Source organism: Mesocricetus auratus, unplaced genomic scaffold (assembly GCF_017639785.1).
Source record: "Mesocricetus auratus isolate SY011 unplaced genomic scaffold, BCM_Maur_2.0 Super-Scaffold_100004, whole genome shotgun sequence".
In the NCBI taxonomy this organism is placed as follows: domain Eukaryota; kingdom Metazoa; phylum Chordata; class Mammalia; order Rodentia; family Cricetidae; genus Mesocricetus; species Mesocricetus auratus.
The window spans coordinates 85,207,818-85,226,837 of NW_024429189.1; the positions used below are offsets into that span (position 1 = coordinate 85,207,818).

General features: G+C 45.6%; 1 long non-coding RNA gene across 1 annotated transcript; it reads left to right on the forward strand.

Annotated features, from left to right (window-relative positions):
* Positions 1–78: 78 nt before the first annotated feature.
* LOC121140238 lies at positions 79–5,197 on the forward strand. Its single transcript, XR_005877030.1, has 2 exons — positions 79–640; positions 5,009–5,197. It is a non-coding gene; the product is annotated as an uncharacterized LOC121140238 (long non-coding RNA).
* The last annotated feature ends 13,823 nt before the right edge of the window (positions 5,198–19,020 follow it).

Sequence of the window (19,020 nt, forward strand, 5' to 3'; positions counted from 1 at the left end):
GCTGCCAGGGACGGTCACCAATGTACAAACCTTCCCTTGGAAACACTGTAAGGGGCCGAGCGCATTTCTGACCTTCGCCAGAAGCGTAATTGCAGCGCTGTATCGGGTGAGGATTCGGTTCCTAAGACAGGCCCCAAAAGCGCAAGAGAATCCCTGGGTTCTCCACTAGGTGGGAGGACGGGGCGCCGAAGTGACTTTTGTCTATTTGGAAATGGACTGAATTATTGCGGGGTTTCCAGAAAGCCGGCTCAAAAGGAGGCTGGGAGCTTTCAGCGGCTTGCAACGGAAAAACTAGTTGTCGGTCCCTAGTGAAGGGGGGCTCCCTATCGCCTGCTTGGGCGGGTCGGAGGAAAGCTGGAGGTGAACACATGTGCCCTCCTCTGTAACCAAATGACATTTGGATCCGGCAAGTGCAATAAGAAGCCCACGTCCTCTCTTCTGGACTGGGCAAGAACATGTGCGGGAAAAAAAAAAGATTCTGGCAGAGGAGAGATCAAGAGGGCAGCTTAGGCAGCCGACACACCCTGTTGATGGTCCCATCAGAAGACTTCATGGGCCGCTGGGAAAGCAAAACGCAGCTCACGTACTATGGTCGATCCAAGGATGACTACACATTTCTAGAACACCTGCCGTGTGCCAGGTATAGGACTAAGTGCCAGACTTCTGGTGCCTGACCGCAGTGAACTTCTACCCCACCTGCGAATAATGGAAAGCAGCATGAATGGCGTTCAGTCTAGGAATAAGGATGGCTGATGGGTGCAGAAAAATTCAGAATGCAGAAACTTTGAGTCGGGCTTAGAAAAATGAGGAATTTTTCATTAAGTAAAATCCAAATAAAACAACCCAGGCCCAGAGAGGGCAGGAAGTTAGAATAAAGTACTCAGCTGGAAAGCTTGTCGGAGGAAGCAAGGGCCCTCCACCAAGCAATCTGGCATCCTCACCTTGATTTAGATGCTTAAGTGTGGCCAGGCAGGTTCAAATCAGACTGCAGAGGTGCGCCTGGAAAACCAGGCTGAGGAATCTGTATTTTATAGAGGGCTGGCAGCAAAGGTTTTACAGATGAATTTGGGGAAAACAGAGAGGAAGAGAGGGGAGCATCGAGGGAGGAGGGAGCAGAAGTCAGTGAAAGGAGCCAATTCCTGCCACAGCTGTGATGGAGGCAGGCTTGATTTTTGAGATAGTGCCTTGTGTGTAACAGGCTGACATTACACTCTGTATACAGTCAAAGGTGACCTCCTGATCTTCCTGCCTCCGTCTTCCAAAAGCTGGGATTACAGGCGTGCACCACCATGCCAGGTTCCTTATGCCCTTACTGTTATTTCCTTTGTTTCCTCAAAATTCATCTGAAAGAAGTGAAGAATGAAACAGGTGTGCAGAGGGCTGTGGTCTGTGATTGCTCCTGTAAGAAAGTCCTAATCCCAGGCAACAGAGATAAGGAGAAAGACAGAGAAGAGGGTCGAGGTTGGCCAGGAGCCCAATCCTACTAGGAATCGATAGATGTTCAACAAGAGATGCTGTAGCAAAAAGGAAGTACAAAAGGAGACCAAGAGAGATTGTCAGGGGGCCAGAGTGACCTGGGACAGAGTGCCACATATGGGGAGATGAAGGACCAGTGGCTCAGAAAAACATGAGGAACCCACCATTGCTAGCCATGCACTGGATCCCTTCCGTTCATCTTCATCACCAACATCTCCCTGGGCCCTTGCCTCGGGCTAGCTAAGTGCTTCTCTTGGGATCTGTCTTAGTCACTATTCTATTGCTGTGAAGAGACACTATGGCCATGGCAACTCTTATAAGAGAAAGCATTTAATTGAGGGCTTGCCTGCAGTTTCAGAGGGTTAATCAGTCCATTATCATCATGGCAGGGAGGATGGTGATCATGGTGATAAAACATAGACGAGAAAGCAAGACTGGGTCTGGCATGGGCTTTTGAAACCTCAAAGCCCACCTCCAGTGACACACTTCCTCCTGACCCTTCTAGAACAGTTCCACTCCCTGGTGACTAAGTATTCAAATATATGAGCCTACAGGGACCGTTCTTATTCAAGCCACTGCAGGGTCTTAACTAGAACTGAAGGACAAAGCAGCATTGAGTCCCCTGCAGACCCTGAGGAGTAATGTTCTACCTTTCTCACTAAAGCCACTTACTTTACCCCAGCCATGCATGTCAGAATTGGGTCACAAGGCTGGGAAGCCACGAAAACAAAAACATGATTTTCACCCCAAATCTGCAGACCCACGGAGCTCTCCAGAGTCCTGAGTGTCAGAGCTGTGAACACACCACCCACGTGTCTAAACGGTGTTGGTGGGTGCGCACAAAGGAATCTACTGCTTTACAAAGGGTTGAAAATCATGGTGATGCTCACCTGTAGTCCCAGCACCAGGGAGACTACAGCAAAAAGTCAGGAGTTTGAGGTAAACTGGGCTATCCAGGGAGACCCGAGCTCAAAGACAAAAGGCAAGCATCATCCTTGTGGGAGAACGGTGCTGGAGACCCAGAAGACAGCCTCAGTGAGCCTGGGAACTTGTAAGATGGTAGGAAGCTCAGACCTCTCCCCAGCCTTCTCCCTCAGGCTACTTCTGGTGACTTGGTCTCTGGTAAGATCAACCTTTAGGGTCAAAGAGCAGGAGGCCCAGCCTCCCAGCAGGAGGGACCAGAGAAGGGTTGTCTGGGATAAAGAGTTCGGAGAGGTCAGGAGCCTCACTCCTTCCACTCACTATTGTCAAAGCAGACCCCTCCCCCTCTTGGCCCTTTCTCCTCCTGCAGTACTCGGACAGAGCAAGCGTCAGGACCTGCCAGCTGGGGATCTGAGTTGAGTCTCCTGGGATACAGCAGCAGCAGCAGCATAGGAGTAGAGGCATCCAACTTTGAGCAAATATGCATCAGGGCAGAGCAATCTTCATTTTGGACAATTTTGCCCTTCCCTTCCCACCTCCCCACTCCAATTTGTTCTCTGTTGACTGAAGCTGGCACTGCAAAGAGGGTTCCCAGAGAAAAGTGTTAGCCAGGAGGCCAAGAGGGAGGAGGAGCCTCTGGACAACGTGGGAAGATGCAAAGAAAAACGCCAGCCCTCTGCAGGGAGCAGGCAGGAGCCCTCAGCATTGTTTCACCTGGCAAGGGTGACGGAATGGGCTCTCAAGCTCCCCTAACTGGATCGCTGGGAGGGTCTTTTTTAAAGCTGACTAACAGGCGTTAGCAGGCAAGCTGTCCTGGGGTTAATGAGGTTTCTGGTGACTCCAGAAAAGGAATAGATGGGAAACTGATTCATGTAAGGTGAGGTCTGGCCCGGGAAGTCCATGGTGCTTTCCTCTTGGCTCCCTTCAGGAGGGGGATCGGGCATGTAGGAAGACTGGGGACCTCCAAGGTTTAGGGGGTCCTCTCCTTTGCTGGACAAATTCTCTCTCTATGCATCGTTCTGCCTGTACAGACATACAACCCTCTTTTCTGAGTTGCAGTGTGTGTGTGAGAGAGGGAAACTGACAGAAAAAAGTGATATGCGAGACAAGTGTGGAAGCAGTACCCCATCGAAGCGCTGGAGAGCTACGGCAGGAGGATTGCCATGAGTTCAAAGACTATACCGGAACAGATTAGCTTCTGCAAACCGTGCTTACTACTCACAATTATGGACTCAGGGGGATTCAGATGTTAGAAGCAGGTGCTGAAGAAGCAGCATCTAGGGGGTTTGAAAGCAAGAACTAAAGCACACTAGATCCAGGACAACCTGAAAGATGCATAGTTCAGGCCCTGTGCACAGGTTCAGTCTTGTTTTAGAGACTCCTCAGGACACATTTGCAGAGTGAACACAGGAGTGCACCTTCACATTTGAAAAGGAACAGAAACAAGTGTCACAAAGTTGGGAGACAGCAGCCTTGGAGGGTTTTCACTAAGTCTGGTCTAAATTGTGTTTGGCCTTGGAACACCTGGCCCTCCTTAGGTTCTCATCAGCAGAGGGAACCCCTCAAGGCAACAGAGATGATGTCAGTTGTCCCTGGTCCCTGCAGACAGTTTACTAAAAGAAAAATCCCAAGCCAGGTACCAGGGCAGTGTTCTGTACTCCATTCCCACCTGTCGCCCAGACCCAAGGGAAAGAACTGGCCTTATCTTCCCAAGGGCTGGAGAGATCCAATCAAAGTATACTCCTGTGGCTTCACTAACACCAAAAGAGGGCAGCCTCTTTCGGACAAAAGTGTGTTAGTATGCATTACATACTTTTCTTTGGGATTAACAGAGGAGTTACAAGATTTTTCAGAGGAGACCAAAGAGATGGACTGCTACCAAGGACTCCTGACACTGGGAAGGGTGGGGACCAACCCCTCCTGACAATGTCTGCTGGTTTGAACAAGAATGTCCCCATAGCATCAGGCATTCGGATGCTCGGTCCCCAGTTGGTGGCGCTGTCCCGTGAGGGTTAGGTGGGACGCCTTTCTAAGGAAGTACTGTTAACCCCACCAAGGGAGATAAAACCACTACTATGTAGCTGGGTGGTGGTGGTGCACGCCTTTGATCCCAGCACTCAGGAGGCAGAGGCAGGCAGATCTCTGTGAGTTCAAACCCAGCAAGTTTCAGGGCAGGCTCAAAAACTATACAGAGAAACCTTGTCTCAAAAACAAACAAAAGAACCACTACTTTAGTTTTGAGCCAGATCTGAAGCAAGCTCTAATTAAAACTGGCCAGGATGATGGACTCTGGCCAGGTCCATTCCTGGGCTCCTAGAAAATGGAGATGAGTTGTATTTTACAGGGGCTTAAAAAGGCAACCTTATAAGGTCACTCTGTTCTCATTAGGTCCAATGGGGTAAGCGTACATCCTGACATATTTCCTGCCTGTACCTTCCACCTCCATGTGATCAATCACATTCAGTGTAGTTGGGTCAAACAAGCATGGTCAGGGCAGTGAAAACAAGCAATAGCCCCCAGCATTTCAGGAAGTGTCTGTCCTTTTTGTTTTGTTTTATGGATCTCTTAGGCACAGCAATTAAAACTCAAAACATCATTTTGGTTTTCACAGTGCTTCCCAAGAGCCTTTGGAATTAAAATCCTGGAGCCATTCCCAGGTTACTTGCTTTGTCTTCCGTGGTTGCTGTTGGATATGTGCGCTGTCAGCTTTCTGTTCCTGCCGCCATGCTGCCCGGTGTTTCCTTGCTTGGGCTCTCATCCTTCTGGAACCATAAGTCAAATAAACTCTTCCTTCCATAAATTGATTTTGGTCATGGTGTTTTATCACAGCAACAGAAAAATGACTGTCCAGTGTCCTTTAGATTTTGACCTTGGCACTTAGGAGGGTATAGGTTGAGAAAGCACGTTAGAACGGCTGCTTCCCAGCCAACCTTTTTGCCCCCACGTGCTGAAGTAGGAAGAGGTCTCAAGCAATAAGGGAGAGATGAGAATTCATCAAACAAGCAGTGATGCTTCGTGTTAAGCTCCACGCCAGGATCTAGAGGTACTAGAGGTACAGGTATCCCGAATGTATATAACTTATGGCATTTTATATACTACACACAGGATCAAAGAGACACTAGGGACAGGAGCAGGCTATGGCAAAGCAACAGCTCTGGAACAAGACAAGCAATAGAACCGTATGCTTCTCAGGGAGGCTGAGCTCCCTCCCCAGTGGCTTTGCCCAGAAAGGTCTGATGTCCCATTCCCCAAGCCCACCTGTCTAGGGAGACTAGAAGGAAACCCATGCCAAACATCAGATCTGGGTTCTACCAAAGGCAGACCTTCTAACACTCACACTTAAGTCCTTGCTAAGCAGAATAAAGTCTGCCACAGCAGGGGTTCAATCCAAAGGCTGACAATAGCCCATCAGTCCGGCCCAGGACCTTCAGTAGAGCAAACTAGCCTTCACCATGGTGGAGCACTTACAGACAGTCGGACCTGGTGTTACAACCTGGGTGTCAAGACAACCCAAGACTGAGCTGTTTTCTGTTTAAGAAAGCTAAGGTCCTTTCTCCATCAGCAATCGAACAATGGGACCATGGTTTAAATTGTTGGCTCTATCTACTGCCTTGAAGGCAAGCAGGCCTGGCCTCCACTCATAACACACCACCCTCCTGTCCCTAGAATAGGCGAAGCTTGCCTGAGGCAGCCTAGTGAGGTAAATCCCAGTCTGTCAGTTGCAGACACTCCCAGGGTCACCCCCACACCACCTGTGGCAGAAGCTGTTGCATCATCCACAGGAAGCAGCCGGGCAGCCCTACTCCTCTCCGAGGCATATTTTCACTTCCTACTTCCAGCCTGCACCCCGGCTCCTACTCCCTGCCCTGACTCTTAAGGGCTCAGGCTACTGGGCATAAATACTGTGTAGTCTGTCATAGGGATGGGATCTGAGCATGGGTGGAGTCGGCTGTGGCTGAAGGGACTTTCCTAGCTGAGAACTACTTAGGGATCTATGGGCTCAAGAGAAGTCCTTCTGTGGACAAGAGACACACAAGGGAAGGAACTCTAAGGTGGTCACCATCCACTTTCATTTACTTTCAAGGATCAGTGGCCCACATGTCTGAGTCATGTCCTGCTGTCGGATGAACACTGACAGCTGTCAACACAGGTAGATGTCTCCGGGATGGTGTCCAGTAGGCACTAGATTTGACTTTGCAGTCTCCCTTTATATTTCTAGAATCTTCTGGAACTGAGGATAAATATTTTTTATTCCCACCCTGAACTTTCCCTCTCCCTAGAGGGAAGAACTGCTTCCTTCTCTTTTCCCACAGTTCTTTCTGTCTCTTAATCTCCCCCCCCCTCTTTTCTGGATAGTTCCTGTATCTGCCGCCTCACCTAGAGCCACAACAATGGCAGTCAGCTCTTTATCAACTCAAAATGCTCCATGACTTTTGTTTTTTTGAGACAGTCTCCATTTGTCTCTCAAGTTAATCTTGACTTCAAGATCTCTGTGCCTTAGCCCTCCCAGGGCTAGATTACAGGACTGTGCCACCACACCCAGCAAACTAACTAGAAAGTGTTTTAGTGGAGGTCCCCAGGTGGAGAGAATACTTTTAATCTTCTCCATTTGAAAATGGTTTGCACATTGGTGGCACATGCCTTTAATCCCAGCACTCGGGAGGCAGAGGCAGGAGGATCTATATGAGTTCAAGCCCAGGCTGGTCTACAAAGTGAGTTCTAGGACAGGCTCCAAAACTACACAGAGAAACCCTGTCTCAAAAGAAAAACCAAAAAAAAGAAAAAGAAAAGAAAGAAAGAAAAATGGTTTGCTTATGCCTGAATGACTGTGTATTTGCTTGTTTTTTTTGATATATATATATATATATATATATATATATATATGACAGACTGTCCTCAATTCACTGTATAGTTTAACTGGTCTCAGATCTACAGTAATCTTGATTCCTCAGACTCTCAAATGTTGGGATTTACAGTTAAATGCTATCACACCCTGCCAGGTCAGATTTTGTTTGATTAATTAATTACTATTAATTGACATGTGTTATATACATGTGTGTATATGTTTGGGTATGTGCACCTTTGTATACATGCGTGGAGGTCACAGATAGGCACTGTGTGTGTGTGTGTGTTTCTATCATTTTCCATCTCATTTTTGAGACAGAGTCTCTAAATCTGGACTCCACACCTTCATCTAGACTGGGGGGCCAACAGGCTCCTCCTGTCTCCACCACCTCAGTGCTAGCATTGCATTGCAGGCGCGTTACCATACCCAGCCCAAGACACATTTTAAATGGAGTTACCACAATCTTTCCAGAGAGTGCTGCTCTCCACGGGTGACAGCTCTGCCAGTCCCCTAGCTCTCTGGTTGCTCTTTGAAAGCCTAAGATGACTTACTCTATGGTGAGTGTTAAGGACAACTGGTTCAGTATTTAATTAATTAATTAATTTATTCATCTATTGAAATAAGTTCTGCATCACTTTGTAGACCAGGCTGGCTTTGAATTCACAGAGGTCTGCCTCCCAAGTTCTGGAATTAAAAGTGTGCACCACCACACCCAGCCTGGTTCAGTATTTGAAATAATACAAAAGTATCTTTTTTGACAAGCTCAGCTTTAATTGCCAATATTGTATTACTTTATCTAAAGTTGTGGTTCTCAATCTTCTTAATGCTGTGACTTTTAATACAATTCCTCATGTTGTGGTGACCCCCAGTCATAAAATTATTTTTTGTTGCTACTTCATAGCTGTAATTTTGCTACTGTCATGGATCAGAATGTAAATGTTTTTTAGAGATAGAGGTTTGTCAAGCGGTTGTTACCCACAGTTTGAGAACCACTAGCCTAAAGAAATGTCAAGCTACAATGAAACTGGATAGTGATAAGGTCATTTTAGGCTTTGAGGTAGTCAAGTCCTTTCCAGATGTAACTATCCCAGGAATCTGAATTCTTCCCCCAGATCAGACAAGTCTCTGAGGCTGCTTGGGGCTTCATCACCAGCAGCCATGTGACTTGATAAAGAAACTGAACACTAGGATCAATCCTGGATTTCACAACTAAAGAAAAACATCAAAAATGTTTTAAAGTGGAGTTGTTTTTCAGATCTGTTCCCTTAAAATGAGGATGTAAAGTATGTAAGACTGTTGGTCCAAATTGGGCTCCCCCACATGGCAGTGCTGGTGACAGTGTCCTCAACAGGACTCTGATGGAAACAGTAGTACCCATGGAGTGGTCCAGTTCTGACCCCTGTGTAAATTCTCAGTATAAATTACTACTGACTTCTCCAGTATCCACCAGATGTAAAACTGTCCTTGACCGTGTTTTTGGACTAGGCAAGTTTTCAGAAATAAAATATCTTGTTTTGGAGTCCAGTTCCTCGGCAAGTGTCCCTGATGTTTGTTAGTGTTCTTAGCTATGGGAAGGATGTTTGTGTTTCAGTGTTTCTTGCTCTTGAATATTCCCTGTAAGTAGAAAGCTTCATTTCTTTGGTTTTGGGGAGATTTGCTGTTCTTTGTATAGTTCTAGGAAGGAATAGAACCCAGGGCTTATGCTAAGTAAGTGCTTGACCACTGAGCTACTTCATCCCAGCTATACCTCTTACAGTTAACAAGATGGCTCACTGGGTAGGATGCTTGCCAGGAAAGGCAAACACAGCACCCTCGGTTCAGTCCTAGCACCTGGGGCAGAAGGAGAGCACCAACTGCACATGCACCAGGGTGTACACATCACACACATCGTAATAAACAAATACAAATATTTACACTATGGTTGAAAAATGATTGAGCTTTTAAAATCTTTTCACCAGGTGATGGTGGTGCACATCTTTAATCCTAGCACTCAGGAGGCAGAGGTAGATGGATCTCTGAGTTTGTGGCCAGCCTGGTCTACAGAGTGAGTGCTAGGCCAGCCAGGGTTACACAGAGAAACTATGTCTTGAAAAACAAAACAAAACAAAAAGCAAGAAAAGAAAAGAAAATTTAGTTTTTCAAAACGTTCCCTATCAACACAAAAACACAACTGTCACCCCAAACAGGATGAGATTGTTCTGACGCCAAATATGAATAACCACAGATTCATATTAGCCCAGATTTCATGATTTTTCATAGTAACAGACAAAGAAGTCATAAATCAAGGTGCTTTTCAAAAACATTGGTGGAAATAGTAAGTGGTTGCAGCAAAGTGGAAAAATCTCAGCAATAGGCCTCACATGCTAACTGATGATGTTCTCAGTTTTTTGATTGGTAGAGACTGGGTTTTAAGTTAAAGGATATTAGGTCAGGCCCAAAGGTGGACAAGGGATGACTGTTCAGGGGGCAAAAGACAGCTCGAGATAAATTGCAACATTCCGGCATTTCTAAAGTCTTTCAATTTTTATCAGTTGATTGGCCTGGTAGAAGATTTAATGGAAGGTGCAGCTTCTTTCTGGGAACCTCCATTCACGTCCCACTGGTACAATAGTGGCATGATGGCTGTGGGCAACCCCCTGCTATCTGATCAGACCTAAGGCTTGCTCTGCATGAGGGAATTCAAGGCTGTCTGAAGAAGTGATAGACCCTGGGGGAAGCCTATAATGTTTTATTATGCTGTCAAACTCCATTCTAAATATTTATGTGTATGCCCCTAATTTGCTCTAATCTCAACTTTGGTCAGAAAAACCTGTTTTTGCAGCGGGCCTCTCAGTTAATACAGAGACTTCTGGTTAAAGTGCTAAGACCCCGTGACTGAGTTTTCAGGTCTCAGGCTCAGGGCAAGGGGTGCAGAAAGAATGTAAGAGCAGGAAGATGGGAAGGACTGTTGTGAAAGGCTGTCTTCTGGCCATGACAGGCCTGTGGAATTCATTAACTCATTGGATAAGGGGAGTTCATGCCGCTCTACCCCCAGCTGAGAATGTATTAGCATTTTATGGGAGTTTAGGAAGAGTCATTTTGTTCAGAGGTATGGCTACTGGTAGTTACTCATGCTCCAGTGGGTGGCTCCCTCCGCCCCCATGTACATGACTGAGTGGGCTGTTTGTTTGTCTTTTTAAAAGAAGAAGAGGATATGAAATGGGGAGGGCACATGTTTGGGGGGGTCCAGGGGAAGTTGGAGGTGGGGGGTAGATATGATCAAAATACATTGTACATATGTATGAGATTCTCAAAGAACAAATACAAAACATGCTAACAAAAAACTAGGTGTTTTGGGATAGACAGTCCCACCATGTAGCCCAGGATGGCCTCAAACTTAGAGTTGCCTTGCCTCAGCTTTACCAGAACTAGAATTAACAGGAATGTGTCACCACACCTAGTTTAACATTTTTGTGTTTTATTTTGAGAACCTTGTTTCACTTTGTCTTTGGCAATAAGGTCACTTCCTAGTTTCATACAATCCCAATGGGTTTAGCTGAAATAATTATCACTTCTCCTCTAAAAAGAAACTTTTACAGTATTTGTTAAGCACAGGCTGTGTGACCCAAGACACACAGGTGTGACTAGGAAGGCAACTGGATGAGTATCTCTTCCATTTCAGTCATGCTTGGCATCCATAGAAGAAAAGGCTGGGATCCCTGGAGGTTTAATTTGCTGGGCACAGACAGCACTTACAGTATGGACAGTGCTCTTACTTAGTGGGGCAGTTAGTATAAACTAGATGTGGTGGTCCATACCTGTAATTCTCTCACTTGGGAGGCAAAGGCAGGGTGATTGCTACAAGATTTACCTAGTAAACCCTAGGCCATCCAAGGCTACAGTGCCAGAGACTCTGTCCCAAAAAGGAAGCCCAAAAAAAAAAAAAAAAAAAAAAAAGAGCCAAAAAGGGTACGAGCAGGCTTTAGAGTCTGGTACATGGAGATTCATGCCTCCGCTTTGCCTCTAAGTTTTGTCACATCGCCTATCAGATGGGATCTGTGGTGGCTTGAATAGGTGTGGCCCCCATAGACTCACGTGTATGAGTGCTTGGCCCATAGAGGAGTGGTACTATTAGGAGGTGTGGCCTTGTTGGAGGAAGCGTGTCACTGTGGAGGTGGGCTCTGGGGTTGCACATGCTCAAGCTACACCCAGTGTGTCTCACAGTTTTCCTTCTGCTACCTGCAGATCAAGACAGAGAACTCTCAGCTACCTCTCAAGCAAACACGCCTACACGCCACCATGTTCCCTGACATGATGGTAGATGAAGCCTCTGACCTGTAAGCCCCCTCCCCCCCATTAAATGTTTTCCTGTATAAGAGTCGCTGTGCTCATGGTGTCTCTTCACAGCAATAGAAACTCTAAGACAGGCTCCTTGCATAATGTTGGAGTATAAACTGTCATACGTTAATTAACAAATACAAATAAGTATAATAAGTAAATAAATACAAAGTACCTTTACAGGTTGCGTTTGTACATAAGAGTTTATCTGACTTACACTTCCAGATCACTGTTCATCTTGAAGCAGGAACTCAAAACAGGGTAGGAACCTGGAGGCAGGAGCTGATGATGCAGAGGCCAATGTCCTTCTGATGATGAAGATGTGTTCTCAGCAGAGCTGTACATTATAACTGCCTAGAGATTGCCAATGAGCAGGATTCCTGCCACCAAGCCTGATGACCTGAGTTTGATCCCTAGAACCCACATGGTAGGAGAGAAAGGAGAGAACCGACTCCCACAAGTATTCTCTGACCTCCACACATATGCCATGGTATGGCAGCATGGGAATGTGCATGTAAGTAAATGTAAAAGCTTAAAACATGAAGGTTAAAAGAACTGCCTGGGAAAATTAAAGAGAGAGAGAATGAGAGAGAGAGAGAGAGAGAGAGAGAGAGAGAGAGAGAGAGAGAGAGAGAGCCACAGTCCATGAGATCAGTTGTCATCATCTGAATCATCTGAGGGACAGGAACCCGTCATAGAATTTCTTAAATCTCCAAGCTTACATATATCAAGGGTTAAATAATATATCTTTTGGGGCTAGAGAGATGGCTCAGCGATTAAGAGCACTGACTGCTCTTCCTGAGGACCCAGGTTCAATTCCCAGCACCCACATGGCAGCTCACAGATGTCTATAATTCCAGTTCCAGAGATCTTATACTCTCACACAGACATACATTCAGGCAAAGCACCAATACACACAAAATAAAAATAAATAAAGTATTTAAAAAACATACCTCAAAGCAGAGCTTTTTGTTTGTTTCCTTTTGTTGTTGTTGGTTTGTTTTTGTTCTTTTTTTTTTTGAGACAGGGCTTCTCTGTGTATCACTTACTGTCCTGGAACACACACTGTAGACCAGGCTGGCCTCAAACTCACAAAGATCTGCCTACTTCTACCTCTCAAATACTGGGATTAAAGGTGTGCGGCACTACCACCCAGCTAGGCAAAGCTTTATAATAATAGACTATTCTAATTCTAAAAATTGGTAAATTTTCTAATGCAGGCTTGTTTTTTTTTTTTTTTGGTTTTTTGGAGACAGGGTTTCTCTGTGCTAATGCAGGCTTCTAAAAGGTCCTACGACGTGCCCTTTCCATTCTGACATCCTCCTTCCAAACTCAGCCAGTGAGATGAGAGACCCAAAAATGAGCTCTTCCCAACCTCACCTTGAGCCAGGTTTCTTGTCTCTTAGAAGGCCAGCAAACCCTGAATAGAAAAACCCTTGAAGTGCTTGACTTTTGAAACCCTAGCCCTCACCCCCCAGTCAGAGTATCCTATAGCTTAGGATAGCCTGGAACACACTATAGAGATGAGACAACCTTGAAGGCTTTTTGGTTGTTGTTGTTTTTAAAGAATTTTGTGTGTGTGTGGTTTTGTTTTTGAGGCAGGGTCTCTCTGCAGCTTTTGTCTCCACCTCCCGAGTGTACACTCCATTTTGAATCACTCAGTGGCAAATGCACCCTAGAAGACAAGTTGAATTATCTGAGAAATAGGAAAGATGCTGAATTACCCAGCATCAATCACGCACTGAATGAGTCTGGAACAAGGTCGTGGCCACACACACACACACACACTCGCACACACTCACACACACTCTCTCTCTCACACACACACAGACACACTCACACATACATCCACCTGGCATATCCTATATTTCCAAAGTCTGGGATAGTTTGCTGGGAGTGAATGCAAACCAGAGCACCTAGTACCCACGTGACCCGGTGGGTGAGACCTGATATATGGAAACCTGAATGTTTGCTTCTAACTGCCTTGCTTCTGATTAGAGGGAATGACCACCTGCTTGCTGAAAACAGAGTAAAAAAATAGTCACCATCGAAGGGTGGATTTGGGATTCTCAGCAACGGAGAACATGCTTTTCACCTTGTACGTTTTGTTGTTGTTTGTTTTTTAAAGACAGATGCTTATGTCTCCTGGTCTGGTCTCAAACTCCCTATGTAACTAGTGATCTCTTTACCCTGTGGCCCTCCGCTTCCTGAGTGCTGTGATTACAGGTGTGCACCACCATGCCCGGTGTATGCGGTGTAAGGGATGCAGCCCAGGGCTTCCTGCATGCTAGGCAAGCCTCTACCAACTGTGCTATAGCTTCAGCCCAGGTCACTTACATTTTGAGTCCTAGTTTCTTAACTTTTTAAAATTAGGGATTAAAGAGATGGGGAATGTAGATGAGTTCTGCATGATGCCATCTATGTAGATGCAAAGTTAGTTTCTCTTCCGTTCCCCTAAAAGGGAACATAATTGGACAGCCTTGGCTGACCTCCTAGACCCACCAGTATCATTACAATTGTTTGTGCCTTTCAGAATTCCCACTAACTAAAGCAGGCTAAGAGTTAATGTCAACTACTTCTCCAATAATTCCTTAGCAAAGGAATTTACATTTCCAGTGCATTACTTAGGAATTAAAATGGCAAAATCTACAGCTTAGTTCTTGTCAAAAGACAAAGTCACAGCAAATTTAGAGATATAGTTGGCTTTTACTTATGAATTTTGTAAATAGGAAAAGCTCTAAGTAATAACAACATTGCAAGTTTTGTACTATAGAAACTCGGAAAGCAAAAAAAAAAGCTGATTGGTTAACATCAGGTTACTCTGGGCTATTTGTTTTGTTTTGTTTTGTTTTAAGGGTTAAAGCAGGGGCAACTTCCTTACTAGCTGACTAGGACTGAACTCTGCAGTTCTCAGGAAATGCTGGTCTGTTTTAGGATCTGCCTGTTTGTTCCTTAAAGCTTCAGTATGATAATGTGGTGTTTAGCATAACCGACTCCATTTTTTGTTGGGTCCTAATGGCTAGATACAAGAGTTCAATTCAAAATGATGGCTTCCTTGTGACCTCTGCTTAACAGTCCAAATTTGCTATTGTAAAAGTGATGATGGCAGTCCTGTAAGCCTATCACACAGCTATAGGTCCCACGCTTGTGAGTGCCTAGGGCTCTCTTACCAGCTTTCAGTTTCATCTTTAGATTTAAGTTCATTTTTTTCCCTTCTCTCACAGGAAGTGGCAAACGGGTGGGGCAGAGTTGGGGGGGGGGTGGCCTGTGCCTGTAATCTCAGGACTCAAGAGGTGAAGAGAGGAGAAGCAGAAGTTCAAGATCAACCTTGACTACAGTCAGCCTTGGATACACCCTGCCTCATGAATCAATCAACTAATTGATTGATGAATGAATGAATGAATTAATTAATTAATAGAAAATAACTATCTTTTCAATGCACCTGGGCCTCCAGAATTACCACAGAAACCCCACCTTTCTAGTTTGGGACTTGGGAATAAAAGTAACATCAGACCTCTTAGGCTAGCCACAGATGGTATGTTTATTAGCATGTATTCACTTACACTTAGAGGAAAGCAGGGACAATGAGTTAATTAGGTCACTTAGTAATGATTGTAATCAACCTCGATTACACTGACCTGTGGGAAGCAGACGGCAGACCTGCAGGGCAGGGTTGCAGGCCACAAGCAGGTAGCAACTGTTCAGGAACCTCCTGAAAGTGAGGGCCAAAGGCCCAATGCAGAGACTCTCCCCAGGTCTCTCTGCCTTCCCAACCACTGCTTCTGCCTCCTCTAGATCCAGGGGAGACCTGGCTCAGGGACTCCCAGCCTAGGCACCAAAGGATGCTCACACAGGCACCACAAAGAATCTGCACGGCCCCCACAGCAGGACGGGCCTTCAGAAGAATGTCCACGGTGTGGGACCATGGAAGGAAATCTCCACGAGGGCAGGCAGACAGACAGACCTGGGAACGTGGAAGAACTTGGCCCTGATCCATTGCCCCTGCTTTTAATGTTACACCATCAAAGTCTCATGTTGTTTTCAAGTCTGCAGAGTCCTTTGTTCTCCGGCCATTGCAGAGCAGCTTGGCTCCAGGACAAAGTCAGATTGTTCTAAATTCTGGTTTTCTACTGGCTTTCCTATCCAATGAGTTGTCACTCAGTTCTTAACCAGAAGCCAAGCAGTGTGTGGAGGAAACCCAAGGGGACAGTGTGTGTGCCAGCATCCACAGCTGGGCTGGAACTTCTCTGACTTAAAGAGAAGTCTGGACGGCCTTGACCTCCGACCTCAAATTCTACTCTCAAGGGACTCTTTAGCCTTTGAGTTATCTGTATCCAAAGAGCCAAGTCTAACTGTAGATAAAGTCTCTGGATCCCCCATGACACTCAAATTAGCGCCACCCAGACTGGGCATTGCTGTAGTTGCCTTCTCTCTTCATGGGGTTAAGCACTGGGGTGGCTTGAAAAGAGGGGCAAACACTGTGGGCCTCCATAGCCCTTGCTATTCCTACAGGTACCCCAACTCAAACCCTCCTTTGAAACTTTCACAGGTCCCTCTTAAGACACTTCTATTAAGTCAGGAATGGTGGGACATACCTGTAACGCTGCACTTGAGAAGTATAGACAAGAGGGTGAGGAGTTCAAGGTCAGTCTCAGCTACATAGTGAGTTTTAGGCCTTCATGGGCTTCATGAGACACTAACTTAAAAAACACATACTACTACAAATAGATAGAAAGACAGACAGACAAGTAAGTAAAATCGACAAAAAAGAGGTGGCAGGGACAAAGAGAGAGGAGGTATGTTCTCTAGTCCTCTTGGAGAACAGAGAGCAAAGAAGGCTGTTTGATTGGCTTTGGATCTCAAAGGGCAGGGATGTACCTGGTGACTCAGTCCTTTAGAGGCCAAGGAAGAAAGGACAATGCGGTATATTGAATTTAATTGGCTCCATAAGCTCATAGGGAGTGGCACAATTAGGAGGTGTGGCTTTGTTGGAGTGGGTGTGGCCTTGTTGGAGGTAATGTGTTACTTAGGCTTTAATTAAATCTCTATCATTCCTTTTATCAATAAGACTCAGAAGTCAAAGGCTGGAGTGAAAACCTGCTAGCTCAGAGAAGTTGAGAAGCAAAGTAGCTGACTTTAAGAGCACATCTTTCTGCTCAGCCAAAACAAAAGAACCCAAGCTATGCCAAGTGCCTCCCTGTTACTTCCCCTGCATGTCTCTAGCGTTTTACAGACACCCTATGACTCTCCATGATTACTTTCCCTCAACTAGTTGCTAACTCAGCCTCCTGACCCACCCTTGACTTTATTTAATTGATGCAAACACAAACTCAAAGGTTCACTGTGTGATCAAATATCCCCCAACCCCATTATATAAGAACAGAATTCTGGTTGTAACTTCAGACTTGCCTTCCAATGGGTTCCTACTATGGTGTAGATGTGGTCCTTAGTATATCTTCCAATGGTTCCTGTGTGAAATTTAATCCACATTAAGAAGTATTAACAGGCCGGGCAGTGGTGGTTCATACCTTTAATCCTGGCACTTGGGAGGCAGAGGCAGGTGGATCTCTGTGAGTTCGAGACTAGCCTGGTCTACAAGATCTAGTCCCAGGACAGGCTCCAACGCTACCCAGAGAAAGCCTCTCTCCTCTCTCAAAAAAATTAAAGAAAAAAAAAGGAAAGAAAAATGAAGTATTAACAGGGTGAACATAGCTAGGCCTTTAAGATGTGATTAGGATAAGATAATGGGATTCAATCTTAGAGATAAATGAATCCTGGTGGTGGATAAGAGGGAGAGATGCCAGAAGACACAACACACTTTCTTCCTCTGTGTGTATGTCTGTCTCTGTCTCTGTCTCTTTCTTCCTGTGTTTCTGTCTGTCTGTTGGTTTTGTTGGTGCTACTGCTGCTGTTTGAGACAAAGTCTGATGTCACCCAGAAAGATCTGGAATTTGCTGCAGTGGCGTGGATCTTGAATTGCTAATCCTGCCTCCATTCCTAAGGGCTGAGATTACAGACAGATCTGTGCCAACACACCTGCTACAATGAACGGTTTTCGTTTTATTTTTTATTACAATTATTTATTCACTCAGTGTGTGTATGTGTGTATGTGTGTGCGCACATGTGTATATATATGCCTCAGTGTACGTGTGGAAGTCATAGGACAACTCATGGGCATCGATGAGTCATTTCTCTCTTTCTACCATGTCTGGCCTGGAATTGAACTAAGGTCAGCATTCCAGACTTGGTAGCAAATGCCTTTATCCTTTGAGCCATCTTGTTGGCCCTTTAAAAAAAAATCTGAGTTTTGGTGTGTGACATTGCATCATCTAGGGACTGTGCCAGCAAGAAAATAAATCACAGATATGGCTCCTCAACCTTGGACCACCAGAACCACAGCCAAAATAAACTCTTTTTGCCTGAGTTGATCTCACAGGCTCAAATGATCCTCCAACCTCTGTCTCCTAAGTGGTTGGTGCAGCAGGCACAGACCTAGTTCAATATCTTTCCTTCCTTTCTTCCTTCCTTCCCTCCTTCCTCCCTTCTTTCCTTCCTTCCTTCCTTCTTTCCTTCCTCCCTCCCTCCTTCCCTCTTTCCCTTCCTTCCTCTTTCCCTTCCCCTTACTTGTCCCCTTCTTTTTCCTCTCTCACTGTCCCTGTCCCTCCATTTTTTTTTTTTTTTTTTTTTGGTTTTTCGAGACAGGGTTTCTTTGTGGCTTTGGAGGCTGTCCTGGAACTTGCTTGGTAGTCCAGGCTGGTCTCGAACTTACAGAGATCCGCCTGCCTCTGCCTCCCAAGTGCTGGGATTAAAGGCGTGTGCCACCAACGCCCGGCCTGTCCCTCCATTTTTAAATTTTCTTTCTTGAGTCAAAGTTTCATGCAATCCATGCTGGCCTCTAACTTTGCATGGCCAAGGATGACCTTGAATTTGTAATCCTCCTGCCTTTATCTCCTAAATGCTGGGGTTATAGGCAAGTGTCACCACACCTGCTTTATGTGGTGCTGCAGATCAAACCCAGGACTTTGTGTATGCTAGTCTAACATTTTACAAACTTACCTATATCCCCAGCCCCAATCTATATAATTTGTCCAATTTGCAGTATAATGTTATTGGCAACAATAAATGGACTAATACAGACCCCATCTGGGGCTTTGCTTCTGTATTTCCTTGAAGACTGATGGTGCCGTATCTCCCCACCATCCCATAATGATCCTCAAGCTGGGGAGGGGGCAAACTTTATCTTAAGCCTGAAACATTCATTAAGTCCAAGCATGCAGACTGTGCTAGGTCTTTGCAGTGTTCACATAGCAGCTCACTCCATGATACCAGAGCCAAGGTCATGGGTGAGGCTCCAGCTGGCGCTCTGCTTAGTCAAAGGACTCTTGGTGAGAATTTCAGCAGACAATCCATGAAAGGGCCAAAGTGCAGCTCCCCTCAAGGCCCCCAAGCCCTAAAAGGCC